Below are 14,576 nucleotides of genomic sequence, written 5' to 3' on the forward strand. Positions count from 1 at the left end.
TGTACAGATGTGGTCTCCTCACCTCAAAAAAGATATTTTGGCCTTGGAAAGGGTTCAGAAAAGGGCAACTAAAATGATTAGGGGTTTGGAACGGGTCCCATATGAAGAGAGGTTAAAACGACTGGGGGTATGTCTATACTACCCCGTTAGTTCGAACTAGCGGGGGTAATGTAGTCATCCGCAATTGCAAATGAAGCCCGGGATTTGAATTTCCCGGGCTTCATTTGCATGAAGCCAGCCGGCGCCATTTTTAAATGCCGGCTAGTTCGAACCCCGTGCCGTGTGGCTACACGCGGCACGGAGTAGCTAGTTCGGATTAGGCTTCCTAATCCGAACTAGCTGTACTCCTCATTCCACGAGGAGTTCGAACTAGCCGGCATTTAAAAATGGCGCCGGCCGGCTTCATGCAAATGAAGCCCAGGAAATTCAAATCCGGGCTTCATTTGCAATTGCGGATGACTACATTACCCCCGCTAATTTGAACTAGCGGGGTAGTGTAGACATACCCTGGGACTTTTCAGTTTAGAAAAGAGGAGACTGAGGGGGGATATGATAGAGGTATATTAAATCATGATGGTGTGGAGAGGGCGAATAAAGAAAAGTTATTTATTAGTTCCCATAATAGAAGAACTAGAGGACACCAAATGAAGTTAATGGGTAGCAGGTTTAAAACTAATATGTGAAAGTTCTTCACACAGCGTGTAGTCAACCTGTGGAACTCCTTGCCAGAGGAGACTGTGAAGGCTAGAACTACAACAGAGTTTAAAGAGAAGCTAGATAAATTCATGGAGGTTAGGTCCATAAAAGGCTATTAGCCAAGGGGTAGGAATGGTGTCCCTGGCCTTTGTTTGTCAGAGGCTGGAGATGGATGGCACAAGACAAATCGCTTGATCATTGTCTTTGGTCCACCCCCTCCGGGGCACCTGGTGCTGGCCACTGTCGGCAGACAGGCTACGGGGCTAGATGGACCTTTGGTCTGATCCAATATGGCCATTTTTATGTTCTTATGTTCTTTGAGATGATGGGACAAGCACGTACCCAGCCTCCCCGTCCTGCCAAATATACACAAATGCTGCTATTTATTTTGCAGGTATCAGGTGAGCGCAGTTTTAGAAAGTTCTGATCTGACAATCGCAATGGAGGTGAACAGGAATCTCACTCCCGCTCCATACACAAGAGTAATGGGCAGCAAAATCACTGGTCTCTAGGGCTATGTCTACACTCGCGGCTTCTTGCATGAGCAATATGCAAATGAGGCTCAGCCTCATTTGCATGCTTAATGAGCCACCTTTTTTTTCAGAAGAGGCTCTTGCGCAAGAAGGAGCATCTACACTGCCCCTTCTTGGGCAAGAAAAACCCTCTTGCGCAATGCCGTTCTTCCTGAAAAGTAACAGGTGTAACAGCTTTGCGCAAGAGGGTTTTTCTTGCACAAGAAGGGGCAGTGTAGACGCTCCTTCTTGCGCAAGAGCCTCTTCTGAAAAAAATGGTGGCTCATTAGGTATGCAAATGAGGTTCGGCGATATTCCACGCTTAGCCTCATTTGCACATTACTCGTGCAAGATGCCGCGAGTGTAGACATAGCCTAGGAGTCAGGGGCAGAAGGAACACGCTCAAATAGCTTATGAAAGCATCTGCCCTATCTTAATATTGCTGGTACTTTGGAGAGAAACCCCTCCAGAGTCTAAAGTCTGGGGGTAAGAAGGTGCAATGCAACTCAATGGCTTTTGAAGTGCACCTGTTGAAACCAGTTTTGAATTTGAACTGGGCACTTCCTTGGGGAGATGGTTGGCTCATCGTCTGTCTTAGAGGCTGGGGCAGAGCCCTCTGGGGGTGCTGTTCAGGGTCTCTGCCCACTTGTAGAGAGGCCTAAAACAATCCAAACAAAAAGTCTCCTTGCTTGTGCAGTCTTCTAAAAGCAGAGTCCTAGGCCTTAGGGAAGCCAAAGGGGAAAAAAGAAAAAAGTTCCAGCCCTTCTTTCTGAGAAGGCCTGGGTGGCCAAAGATCTGAAGGCTTTTCCCCAGGCATCAACCCCTGGTTCCAGGGTTAGAGGGAGGCTCTGACTTGCAGTCCTGCTCCTAGAGCTACTCTGCTGCACCGAACAGGGACCTTCCCTTTTAGGGTCTGTGTTCACCATAGCAGGGCAGTGTTGTTCCCATCATGGGTTGGCAGAGTTGTCCTTACTCAGAGGGAGCTAATGCACTAAAAAAAAGCAGCAGGGATGGTGCAGTGCGGGTGCTGGCTCAGGTTAGCTCCTTGTGCTTGGACCGAGGAGGCTGGCTAGGCATGCACCCAGGAAGCCTGAGCCACAGCCGGTGCCACAATGTCCCTGGTCTTTTCAGTGCCTTAGCTGGAGCTGAAATGGCATGAGTCTGTCTGCCCCTGCTGGGAATCACACCTCCCAGGCTCTGCCCGTCTCCCAGCCTGACAAACAGCACAGACATGTGGGGCTGGGGCTGACTGTGCCCAAAGCTGTCTGAAAGCTGAACGCATTGTTTTAAAGCTGCTGCCCGCCCCCCAACCCTCACTTTGTCCTTTCCCTACACTGGCCCTGCACCGGCATTCACTAAAAATGCTCCTGCCAGTACCACACCCAAGAGGATTTTAACTGCACACGTGCTGGCAGGAGAAGGATGCTGCTCAAGCTTATGTTGTTGCTCAAAACAGATGTGTCATAGAATCCTAGGGCTGGAAGAGACCTCGGGAGTCCAGCCCCTTGCCCAAAGCAGAACCAACCCCAACTAAATCATCCCAGCCAGGGCTTTGTCAAGCCAGGATTTGGAAACCTGTAGGGATGGAGATTCCACCCCCTCCCCAGGGAACCCAGCCCAGCGCTTCCCCACCCTCCTAGGGAAATAGCTTTTCTTAATATCCAACCTAGACCTCCCCCACTGTAACTTGAGACCATTGCTCCTTGTTCTGCCATCCGCCACCACTGAGAGCAGCCTCTCTCCTTCCTCTTTGGTACCTCTCTTCAGGAAGTTGAAGGCTGCTGTCAAATTCCCCCTCACTCTTCTCTTCTGCAAACTAAATAAGCCCAAATCCCTCAGCCTCTCCTCATAGGTCATATGCTCCAGCCCCCTAATCATTTTGGTTGCCCTCCGCTGGACCCTCTCCAATGCGTCCACATCCTTTCTATAGTGGGGGCATAATACTCCGGATGTGGCCTCACCAGAGCCGAATAAAGGGGAATAATCACTTCCCTAGATCTGCTGGCAAAGCTCCTCCTAATGCACCCTAATATGCCATTCGCCTTCTTGGCTGCAAGGGCACCTTGTTGACTCATATCCAGTGTCTCATCCACTGTAATCCCCAGGTCTTTTTCTGCTGAACTGCTTCTTAGCCAGTTGGTCCCCAGCCTGTAACAATGCTTGGGATTCTTCCATCTCAAGTGCAGGTCTCTACACTTGTCCTTGTTGAACCTCATCAGATTTCTTTTGGCCCAATCCACCAATCTGTCCAGGTCACTCTGGACCCTACCCCTGCCCTCCAATGTATCTACCTCTCCCCCTAGCTTAGAGTCCTTGTTGGCTCCATTGGAACCAGGGAAGGATGGAGGGGCGGGGAAAATCAAGGCATGTCAAGTGGAAGGGAAAGAGAAGTTGTGACCAGACTTGGAAGAGAGAAAGAAAGAAGAAAAGCACTTAAGAAATTACTTGACTATGATTTTAAATACTCTCAAATCCAATTCTTCCCATAGTTACATGTATGCTCCCCTTTGAATTGGAGGCAGGTCATCTGCAGTACGCATCTTGGTATCTGCTACACAAAGGAAGTCACGGGTGGTTTTGCTGACAGATGGCTTTACTGACACCTTATATTATCATAATTATTATTTCCCACTCCTCTATCATCAGGACCTTTTGCCAAGGAAAATATACCATGATCTGAGAGCCCCTGTGCCAAGTTTCAACCCGGATTGAATTTATTTATAACAGCTGAGTTATGCATCTCTGAAAATAGAGGTGTGCATGAAAACGCCGACAGCACTTAAATTATAACCTCCTGAAAAGTGCTGCTGTAATAGCTCTCCCTGGCATGCTTATGTAGTTTGCTAAGTATCACTGCCGCTGGGCCAGCAGTGGTACTTTTTCTGTGCCTATTATTTCTGGCTAGGTGCACACAAATCTACACAGAGCATTCAAATCAGGCTTGCAAGCAGGCTGGAGGTGTGTGTGGCAGCTCCTCCAATCCATGTCTGAGAATGTGTGACACAGATGCCCAGAAGTGCTTCACAATGCAATAAGTTGATAAAGTGTGTTAGCTTCTGTCCACTGTCTCACTTCATTCTTTAAAAAAATCCCCCTTCTGAGCAGACACCTTTCCCGGCCTGCACGCAAATACAGGGAAAACTCCCTCTCTCCTCTGGGGGTTAGCTTCGTTATTAACCGGGGAACCAATTATACATTAACGTGGGTTAGTTTCAGTTTTCTTCCTGGGTTTCATGGCTCCAGGGTTCCTTTCCCTGGACTGCTCATCCCATGCCCGGGGACCTCCCTCTGAAGGCGCACTCCCTTAGGGCCAGATGGGTTAATTGCATCGCTGGGCCTCCATCCATCATTATTTTCACCAGTATCAAAGGAAATGGAGTCTCAAAAAGCAAAATATCTGGATACTCAACATACAGTTCTTCCCTTTGGCACAGCGATTTACTAATGCTCAAGTCCCTGATCAATTACTGCAACTTCCGCTATCTCTTTAGCCATCATTGGAGCATTTATAATGGATGGCAGCACCGTTAATATCTCCTCTCCTCCACCTCACCGGCTGTCCAAAGGACCGCAGCATGGGGGAGGAGAAGAGAGATGGGTCTGAACAACTCTGCATGTTGGATACAAATCAGAATTTTGCATCTCAGCTCTATTCCGATTTGCAAGGTTGAAATGTTTTATGTGTTAACTTTAACGAGCCCTTCCTCCAGCAGCACAGGTGAGAATTTTTTTAAACCATTAAAATTGGCAGCCCCTAACTAGAGAACCATCCAAGAGCAAAAAAAAAAAAAAAAAAAAAGACATACTAGACCTCATTAACAGCTGCTTCTTGGAGCCACTTGTCCTGGAACCCACAAGGGGAAAGGCAACTCTTGATTTTGGACTAAGTGGCGCACAGGATCTTGTCCATGAAGTGAATATAGTTAATCCACTTGGTAACAGTGACCTTAGTGCAATTAAATCCAACATCCATGTAGGGAGAAAATGTCAGTGAAATCCACTGCAGTAGGGGACATACGCTAAAATGAGGAAACTACTTAAACAGAAATTAAAAGGAAGGCTCACAAAAGCAAAATGCCTGCAACCTGCAGGTAAGCTATATAAAAGCACCATTACAAGAACTCAAATTAAATGGATATGCCAAATTTCAAAAGAAATGGGAAGAGGATAGAAAAATACCACCATGGCTGAATGGCAGAGTAAAAAAGGGGGTGGAAGGCAAAAAGGCATCTTTAGACAATTGGAATTCAGATCCCACTAAGGAAAAAGGAAAAGAGGCTGAATGCTGGCAAGTAAAAGTATAATCAGGAAGGCCAGGAAAGCGTTTGAAGAATAACTCGCAAAAACACAAAAATGAACAGCAAAAAAACAAACAAACAAACAAACAAAACGTAATAACATGAGAAGCAGGAATCTGTCAAACAGGTGGATAATTAAGGCACTAAAGAACTGCACCAGGGAGACAAGTCCATTGCAGAGAAACTAAATGAATTCTTTGAATCAGTCTTCAGTGCAGATGTGAGGGAGACTCCCACACTTGAGCTATTCTTTTAAGAGGCAAATCTGAGGAACTATCCCAGACTGAGGTGTCAGTAAAGGAGGTTTTGGAGCAAACTGATAAATTAAACAATAATAAGTCGCCGGGAGTAGGCAACATTCACCCAAGAGTTCTGCAGGAACTCAAATATGAAATGGGAGAACTAATGGGGGTATGTAGCCTATCGCTTAAACCAGCTTCTGTCCCAGAGGAATGGAGGGTAGCTAATGCAATACCTAATTTTGAAAGTCTCCAGTGGTGGTCCTGGTAGTTACAGGCTAAGTTCCCCCTAGGCTGTGCACCCATGTGGCCACGGAGCAGCTTTCCATTAAACCCCACTTTGGGGCTCAGGGCTGCAGTGGGGAAAGAGGTCTCTCTCTAAGCTGTGAAGGTGCTGGAGCCAGTGGGGAAAGGGCGCCCTCCTCACATTCCCCAGCAAGGAGCTACCCAGGTAAGCCAGAGCCCCATCTCCCTACTCCACCTTGAACCTCCCCCCCAGTCCTGAGCACCCTCCTGAACCTCAAACCCCTTATCCCAGCTCCACCCCAGAGCTCACCTCCCGAGTCCAGAGCCTGTATCCCCTCCTTCAAATCATCCCACAGCCCAGGGCCTGCACCCCAAGACGGAGCCCTCACACTCCTGCACCCCCACCTTCTGCCCATGCTCTGAGCTCCCTTCCACACTTAGGACTCCATGGCCCTCCTCCCATCACATGAATTTTGTCATGTGCATCAATATGAAGGGGAAGTATCGCACATACCCTCCATGTCACACAACACCTCCATGTTGCACCTCCCGTCCACATTGGTGCACATAAGAAAATTCATTCCACTCTGGGGTGGGGAAAAATTAGAGGGAACATTGTCTACAGGTCAATAAACTTAACTTCAGTACTAGGCAAACTACATATATGAATGCAATATGGTGGGGAAGAGTCAACATGGTTTTTGTCAAAGGAAATCACGCCTCACCATCCTATTGGAACTCTTTGAGGGGAGGTCCAAAAACATGTGGACAAAGATGACCCAGTGGCTATTGTGTACTTGGACTTTCAGAAAGCCTTGGACAAGCTCCCTCCCCAAAAGCTCACAAGCACACCAAGCACTCATGGGCTAAGACCTCTCATGGATCAGTAACTGGTTAAAAGACCGGAGGTAAAGGGTAGGGATAAAGTATCAGAATGAAGAGGAAAAAATAGCAATATCTGTCCCTGTGACACAACAAACAAAAAGAGTATCGGCTACATTCTGTGATTGTCTGGCGCACAGATCTCAATGCACAGCAAAACCCCATTCTTAAGCGCAGCCCTCGCCTGCAGACTGCCTCTGGACTGCTTCCTGGAGGCGCACGACAGATCCAGCATGTGTCAGATGGGCCAGAGCTGGGTGGAGGTGGGCAGAAGGCGGTGAAGAGGGATTTGTGTGACATGAGGGACCAGAGGGAGCGTCATTGCATGTGAAAAGTACAAATATATGCACTTTTCAGCAGTGTGCTTTACAGTAACATCAATGCTTCTGCAACAGGGTGTTTCCCTGCTATGCTAATGACCAATCTTCTCTTCCCAGCTAGGCTAGTTCATATACCCTGAGGCACTGAGGTTATTACATCAGCCTGGAACCAGAATACGTGAACACCTGAGTCACCGGCCTGTCAAATCACTCTAAAGCACTGCTCTTCTGTCAGGACTGTATGATTTGTCCTTGTGTACTCAAGAAGGGTTTAGAGTTAGCTTACTCCTCAGCGTCTGCAATGGATTGAAGGTAGAGAGGAGGTGGCCTGCTCAGCTCCTGGTGAGAACTTCCACCACTTAGGGGTGGTCTGAGGATGACATCCTCCATGACACGGGGAGGAATACACGACAAACAAATGGGAGGTGGGTGGAGGGCAAAGAGACTTTTGGGGTCTGGGAGGCATGTGAAGAACAGCCTGAAGATCAGAGTGTTGAAGCATTTGGCTTGAAACTAGGCCCTGCCCCTCGTGTGTCTCACACGTATCTTCACAAAAAGCGTTACCTGGGTTTTTCAAAAAAGGGACAAGAAAACAATAAAAGTACAGCATATTTTTAGGTTTTCCAAGACGGGCAGTGGTTTGAGAGTTTCCACAACAGTGAGTTTGCTGTTTGTTAAGAGTCTCAGACATATGCTCCCTAACACACACCACATCTGCTGTGCAAACTGGCAGGAAACAGACACGTATGGGTTTACCCATAGTGCTTTGATCTCTGTCTCTCTAAGGTTTTGCATCTGATAATATGATGGGAGGGATCGTGCCCATGCTGAACAAACACCCTATCCCCAGGGCACAGCCAGCTAGAAACCTGGTTTTTAATCATTGTGCTGTGACAGAGGAAGCGAGCATCTAATCATCAAACGACCGCCCTTATGCTTGCGAATGTTAAATCTTCCCAATCAGCGAAAGGATCTGATTCACTGAGTCTGCATAGTATTAGCAGCAAGTCACTGGCACAAATGTAGCCTGGGTCAGGCGTGTCTCAACATGGTTACCATCAAATGGTGCTTTGCTGGCCCATGTGAAATGAGTTTGATTGGGATGGCCAACTGCCCAGTCCTGTCCATCTAATTCCCAGTGGGCAAATGTCCACATCAAGAACTGGCATTAGAGTGAGTGCTAATTGGCATCTCTGTGGACTTTTTCAGCAGAGAGGCCAAAAATTAAATAGACGACATGCAAAGAGCATTTCTTTCTCCATCAGTGATAATCTCTAGAGATCAAGGATCATGCACATTGGTGGAGGAGGGGCAAATGTGCGGGGGAAGCTTGCCCTGTCCCTGCTGGTTTTGAACCTATTCTGGGAACTGAGATCATGGTATGGAGGGCTGGCAATCCAGCACCTTTCACCTGCCCTAAACGCCCACCAAAACTCAAGGGGGTAAAATATGCTAGCCTTTATCTCAAACTGTCACTGGTGCACCTCTGACTTCAGCCTGATACATGTTTATTCTGACGTGCATGCAGTATGCTTCAGTGTATGTATTTGTATAGCCACTGCTGTACTCCTGTCAAAGGAGAATAGAGAGTAGAGAATAAACTCCACCTGGTACAGAGAACAGTTTTATCAGATTCCTGAATACCAGGGTCATAAGAACACAAGAATGGCGATGCTGGATCAGACCACTGGTCCATGTAGTCCACTATCCTGTCTCCTGACTGTGGCCAGTGGCAGATGCTTCAGAGGGAACAAACAGAATGGTGTAATTCTCAGGTGACCCATCCCGTCACCCATTCAAGCCCACTAACAACAATTCCAGGCAGAACAGTCAATGGGCCCCCAGCTGCACACATGCAGTCTGCCTGACATGTGGGCGGTGCTGCCAGCTGTGCTGGCTGGTGTCCAGCGAACTGCTGACTACACTGTTGGGTGGCTTCCACATGCCTGCCTGGCTGCCTTCGCCGTTGGCACAGGTACCACCCCATGCATGCCTAGGAGCTCTGCCAGAGGTGACTGGTGGAAGGGAAACAAAGGAGGGCACCAGCTTACGGGGGGGGACACTTCACACCCCCACATGACCCCCTTTTTATGACCTCCCTCTACCATGGCAGTGGCAGCAGACCCCTGGGCCTTTTTAATCACCTGGGTTCCTGAGCAACTGTCAGCTGTCTCTTCCCCCGCCCCTGTCACCGCTTCTAGGAGATTCAGGGATACCTAGAGCAGGGGGTGATGTTCCTCACCATCTTGGCTAACTGAACCCAGTTATTGTTTGGGCCCCTCACAACAGGCCATGTAATGAGCGAAGAAATATTGCTTTTTACTTGTTTTAAACCAGCGACCTATTCATTGAATCAGGTGATGCCTAGTTCTTGAGTTATGTGAATGGGCGAATCCCTCTTCCCTACTCACTTTTCCCCTACTCTACATGATTTTATAGCTCTTTGTTCTAAGGCAAACAGCCCCAGGCTTTTTAATCTCTTCTCACATGAGCTGTGTGTTCAGAGCCACGAGCCCAAGATCTCTTTCCCACATGCATTATTACTCTGTATTTAGCAACACTGAGTTTCATCTGCTATTTTGTTGCCCAGTCACCCAGTTTAATGACTTCCCTTTGTAACTCTTTGCAGTCAGCTTTGCACTTGACTATCTTGAATAACTACGAATAGGCCACAAATGTTGCCATCTCCCAGCTCACCCCCTTTATCCTATCATTTCTGAATAGCCTGAACAGCACAAGCCCCAGTACAGGTCCGTGGGGGACCCTGCTATTTACCTCTCTTGTGGAATTTACCTCTCTCTATTGTGGAAACGAGGAATCGTTTATCCCTACCAGCTACTGATCCACGATAGGCCTTCTCTCCTGTCCCATGACAACTTAGTTTGCTTAAGAGTTTTTGATGTAGGATCTTGTCAACAGCTTTTTGAGAGTCCAAGTTCACTATACCACCCTTGGACAAGTTTGTTGATACTCCCAAAGACGTCTAATACCTTTGTGAGGTATGACTGCTTTTTCAAAAGCCATGTTGACTCTTCCCCTGCATATCATATTAACATATGGTTCGGGCAAATCTGTTCTTTACTATAGTTTCAACCAAGTATATTTTAAGCCAGTCCTATGATGCTAGTGGGGTTGCCTGATACGGCTGTGGTTTTTTTGGGGGGAAAAGGGACCTGAAATTACACGATTTGCTCTTTTTTGCTACCAACAGTTGAAAAACTATTTTTTTTAAATGGGAGGTGATCATGCCCTTTTCCAGCTCCTTACTCATTGCCGTAATAAGGTGTCCAGACTCAGTACAGATTTAGGAAGCCAGTTACTTTTCCTGGAAGATCTCTTTGGCTTGAGTATACCTTAGGATGGGCAGGCATGAAAAACATAGCTCTGGCTCTTTGGACAAAAAATATTTTTAAAACAGATTAAATAAGTAAATAAATAAAAATACCAGCAAAGATAAGCTTTCCTGTCTGCACAGATGAGTAGTTCTTGGACCTTCTGTAACTGAACAGGGTACGCAGTGCATCTCTTTGCATGTCCGGGGACTCAAGAACACCAGTAGATTACTAAAGTTTGTTCCATTGTCCATCATAATCGCAGGAATGCAGAAACTTCAGCTGGGGAGATAAAGACTAATATGAGGACTGAACGTATATCTCCCACATACTAATGTAACGAGATGCAGCGATGGGGTGAGCTTTCTTGTCATGTATTGTGATAATCTGTCTCTGCATCTTGAGAACATTATTTGAGCAATTTACACATCCAAATTCCCCATCTGGTGACCTGCTTCATTTCAGCCTAACCTTCAGATGGTACAAAATCGAGCAACTGAGAAGGAAGCAGGACTGTTAAGGTGCCTCCAGCTACCAAGGATCAATGTAAGAACACGTTTGCTTTAAAATGACAGCTCTCTCTACAGAAAGTAGGTCATGTCTTCAACATCAGATGCAGTGTGATGCAGAGCACAGCTATGTTTGTTTCAACTGGTTATTCCAGTTACTAGGGAATTCTTATGTTTGTTTTATAGAAAATAACCCTTTGCCGTGAATAATCCTGGAGCCAAAGGTGTGGTTAAATCATTCCTTACCGGAAAAGGTAAGATATGTCTAAGATGACCTTTCGTATATAATCTATTCAATATAGCACAGAATATAGACTAGGGCCAGTGAAAGGATTACAACCAGCCAGGGTTGGCCCGTCCATACAGACGAACTAGGCGGTCGCCTAGGGTGCCAAGTTAAATGGGGTACCAAATGGTAGCGCAATATCATTGAGGGGTTTGGAGTTGAGGGCGCCGACTGCATGGTTCGCCTAGGGTGCCAGTTGGTGGCAGCTAGTCTAGGGCCACCCCTGCAACCAGCACATTTCATGTCCTATACAAGTCACAAGCGGCTGCAAATCTCCAGATTCTTGATATACTGTATGTTTGCCAGTCACCAAACAAACAGATGGAGGGGGCTGAGGGGTGACTAAACAGTACTGTAGCATCTCCAGTCCCTGTAACAGCTTGGGACTGGGAGGTGATTTGAAGACGTCCTATACCCTTACTCCTGGGCTACAAATTCCATTCTGTTCCTCTAGAGGTACGGCTACACAGCAAAAAATGCAAATGCAGTCAAACAAAACAATCCACTGCAGCAGCCTGGGTCAGCTGACTCGGCATTGCAGGGCTTAAACTGTGGGTCTAAATACAGCAGTGTAGAGATTCCCACTAGGGCTGCAGTTATTCAGGAGGCGGCCGGTCAGGATTTACTGCCGAGGTGTCCTCACAGGGCTCTGGCTCCGTTGATGAGAACCAGAAGGCTGCTTGCGTGCGTGCTCAGTGATGTCTGCCGTGTTGACTTGTGCCCTTAGTCTCCACAGCAGACCCCAAGAGAGCCCCCAAAGAACACAAACCAGATAAGGATCAAAGGTGCCAGGCCAGGTTTATTGCTAAGCGAAGTGCAATAATAGTTATCAGTAGACTCTACTAAACTACTACACATATGTACTAGCCACAATGGAATGATTCGATCAGTGGGATATTTCTACTGCCCCCTAAGTCATCCAAAGAGTTTCCCTCCACCCCCAAGACACCACCTTATATACAGGAACAACAAGTCACACCTCACTGCTGACGTATCAGGTTACCACCCTCTGATGCTACTTAGATACCACCTATCGCCCTGTACCTCGTAGTTTGATTATATCATCTCTATCTATCATTCTGTCATTTTAGACTAGTGTTTCTTAAACTGTGCAGATGGAGGTGTGCTGCAGAGAACAACAAGGGCAGGTGACCTTTTGGTTTTTGCTCAACAAAAAATCCTGGTATTCTTCATAAAATTATTGTTTGGTGTGTTCTCGGTCTTAAAAAGTTTAAGAAACACTGTTTTAGACCCTTTCCTGAACCTGGGTCTGTATCTTTGAGGATTGGGTACCAAGGTCTTTTTTAATGAGCTAGTGGTATGATGTGCTTTCCACTTATGATCAGTACCAATTATTGTTCTGCACCTGGGCCTATTACCAATTACGCTGCGTCTACATTGGTGCGATCTTGCATAAAAGCGACCGCTTTTGAGCAAAAACTTGCTGCCTGTCTACACTGGCCACGAGTTCTTGCGCAAGAACACGGACGTTCTAATGTGTGAAATCAGCGCTTCTTGCGCAAGAACTATGATGCTCCCACTCAGGAACAAGCCCTCTTGTGCAACTGTTCTTGCACAAGAGGCCAGTGTAGACAGGCAACGTGAATTTCTTGTGCAAGAAAACCTGATGGCTAAAATGGCCATCGGAGCTTTCTTGCACAAGACAGCGTCTATGCTGGCATGGATGCTCTTATGCAAAAGCACATCTCTTGCACAAAGGCACATGCCAGTGTAGACACTCTCTTCTGGAAGAGTTTTTGCACAAGAACTCTTCCACAAAAGAGTTCTTGCACAAAACCAAGCCAGTGTAGATGTAGCCTTACTGTTTTGCACTCGCAACCCTGTTTGTGCCATGTTCTGTAAGCAGGGGCCTGCCCCTCTTACTCACAGCTTAGCTTTGCTTTATGTTAGCCATGTTTTGTCCATTGTTAGCTAGGCCTCACACCAGGCCTGTGCTACATGGGCTTATGTTTTAGGCCTTCATCTTACTACACCCCCACCCCAGGCTAGGTTCTAGCACCTGGGCCCCACCTCAGGCCTGAATGGCCGTGCTGCTATTTTTAGTCTGCAGCTTGAGTTCCGTCAACCCAACTCAGGTGACCAGGACTCTGAGAGTGTGTCTACACCACAGAGATTAACTTGAAATAAACTATGCAACTGAGATACGTCAATTGCATAGTTTGTTTCGAAATTGGGAGCATCTACCCAGCACTTATTCTGAAATAGAGCACTCTTCCTCTGACTTCCCTTACTCCTCCTACAATCAGAGTTACAGGAGTCAAAGTGAGAAGTCCTGCAGCTTGACAGTATTTTGACACTGTTTCGAAATAACTGCCTGCTATGTAGATGTGGATTAAGTTATTTCAAAATCATGTTGCTGTGTAGACGTACCCTGAGATTCCCTGCTGCAGGTGCGCTTGGGTGCTTTGCTGGGTAAATGTACCCTGAGGAGGGCTGAGCACAGCATCTCACCCAGAGATTGGGGCTGGGGACAAGCTGATTATGGAAGCCACTTTTTGAAGCAATGCTTCCTGAACACACTGGGCCTGCTCGCTAGCTAGCATTAAACAGTGTCTACACAGCTGAGAGTCTGGTCCAGCGCAAGCTAAAGCCAGTCGAATTCTCAGAGTAAACAGAGGGCCCAGTTCTCCTCCATGTCCCATTTGTTTTATGCCAGTGAAACTCCACTGACAGCAAATGAGCAGGCCAGAGCAACAGGTGGGAGTGCCAGGCACAAAGCATTTTACATCAAGGTGAATACCTCTGTAGTGCTCCATAAAACCAAAGTCTAGGGCCACTGCCTTAGGCCCTAGTGGGACTCCTCAGTGTAGAACTTCCAGATCCCACTTCTACCTTCGAATATCAGGTGGAGCCTCCCCTCTGGTAGGGAATCAGAGCATGAGCTGTTATGATGACTTCACACGCCACTTTTCTTGTGTCTTACACTCAGCCCTGCAACCTCCAACCTTTTGGCAGCTAAGAGCTGAACATAATAAAATGTAATTGCTCTGTGGAAATCCATCATTACATGATACGGCTAGAGCAACACTCCCTGTTTACAGCATCAGAATTCCTGAACAGGGTTAATACTTATGGCTGGCTAATGAGCTTTTCGTGGAAAACTGGGCTTTGGTCCTAGCTGCACCCTTTTTATATGACCAAGAACACCTATTCCAACATGCCTTTAGCTGCTAACTGGCAGCCCTTGTCTTGGAAAGTTGTCAGTTACACCAAACTGTTTCCTTCTGCTGTTTTA

This window comes from Pelodiscus sinensis, chromosome 11 (genome assembly GCF_052426305.1).
Source record: "Pelodiscus sinensis isolate ZL-2025 chromosome 11, ASM5242630v1, whole genome shotgun sequence".
In the NCBI taxonomy this organism is placed as follows: Eukaryota; Metazoa; Chordata; order Testudines; family Trionychidae; genus Pelodiscus; species Pelodiscus sinensis.